Source organism: Buceros rhinoceros, unplaced genomic scaffold (assembly GCF_000710305.1).
Source record: "Buceros rhinoceros silvestris isolate BGI_N320 unplaced genomic scaffold, ASM71030v1 scaffold20101, whole genome shotgun sequence".
Lineage (NCBI taxonomy): Eukaryota > Metazoa > Chordata > Aves > Bucerotiformes > Bucerotidae > Buceros > Buceros rhinoceros.
In genome coordinates this window covers 6025-7695 of record NW_010393912.1, presented here as the reverse complement: position 1 = coordinate 7695, position 1671 = coordinate 6025, and positions in this window count along the sequence as shown.

The window sequence follows — 1671 nt, the reverse complement described above, 5'->3', positions numbered from 1 at the left end:
TGTTCTTAGTTCTAAGTCCATTTTTGGTAATAATGAACTGTACTTGTTGTCAAAGCTCGTGTGGGCAAGTGGCTATATCACAGTCAGAGTGATTCAACACACCTCCCAATGAATTTCCCAAGGCTTCTTATAACTGTATTCAGTATTAGTTCAGAATTTGATACAAGCTGTGAGTAGCAATGCATTTTAAGTTTTGTAACTTACTATTTTCACCTTTTTTTCCTCAATGTGAATAATAGTAGTTGATAATACAGTGAATTGTCTCTTCTAGAAAGAAATGTGTCAACCACTAGCACCATGAAATGCAACTAATCATTTGTGTTTCTACTTTGCAGATGGAAAATAAGTAATTTCAGAGTTTAGGCACAAGAATTGTGATTTTACTTAGGCTGAAGAGCAGTATTTTCATCCCTCTTGCTCAAAAGAAAGTTACAATAGCCTGCACCTAATTGCTGAAAGATTTGAGCCTGCGTTTCCAAAATCTTGGCCAGAAAGCCTCCTGCAGCTCTGCAGCTGCTTGTGAGCTCAGGCATTATTGTTCTGGGTTGGCTGAGCATCTAGGGACTCATTTCATGCCTACACCTGTCAGGGGGTCAGAGGCTTCGGAAAGAAATTCATGAGTCTAGAGAGAAAATGAAGCCATAGCGAATGTGTAGTGAATGTTTGCCGGGACAGTGAGAAGGGAGTGGAGTTCCTGATGCTGCTCTAAGGAATGCTTTGCATTTCACTTTAAATTAAGATAATGCAGAAATAGCACTGTAAGTAGAGATTGTCATGAAAACTCAGAACCAGCTTGTGGGTCTAAGGTGCTACTATGTGGTATTTATTTAGCAGGCATAGTCAAAAACCTGAATTGTGAATTTATTATTTTCACATCTAGAGCCAAGTGCCTAACGTTGCACCTAAGTGATTTGCTGGGATAGGGAAATTTGCTTCCCCTGCGACTGAATCCACCTTTTCTTTGTTTGATCCTTGTTGCCCCAATTAATTAGCCATCTCCTATCCCTTGGTGTGGTCTCTTGAATAATTGACAAAACAGAACAGAGGCTGTGGTAACTGTGTGGTACTAGCTGTGGCTCGGTTTTATGTAATAACTCTATGTTACTCTGTGCAACAAATTGTGACTAATTGCTCCTCCACGGCTCTGCCAGTCTGTGGAAAGGCCAGCAATGCAAAACACCAAGTCAGAGCTCCCTGCTGAATCTCTGTAAGCTTATATCAAAAGTAAACTTTGGTGAATGAGGTCTGACTGGTAGAGAAATGAAGTGTTTCAATGAGAGAAAAGTGCCCATCATTGACTCATCTTCAGTGCTGAAGTTTGAGATTTTTCCCTAAGGTGTAATCTACATAAACAGTTTTGCCTCTGCAGATCTTTCTTTCTCAGCAAACAAAAACTGCATTTATACAAACACATTTAATTTCTTTTGTTGGGTTTATCATGTGCGGATTTGAATTTTTATTTTAATCAATGAATGTAATTTCTCCTTTTCTTGCATATTCCTTAGTGCTAAAAAGTACACAATGGTTTTTAATATTTAATTGATGAGATCGTTTTACGGGTTTTAGTTTAAAGGTAACCATAGCACAAAGGCATCCATTATTAACCGCAGAACAGCAGTGTAGCTTCTTGGGAACCCTCTTTAGTTTAATATGAGAACCCCTGTCATCCGG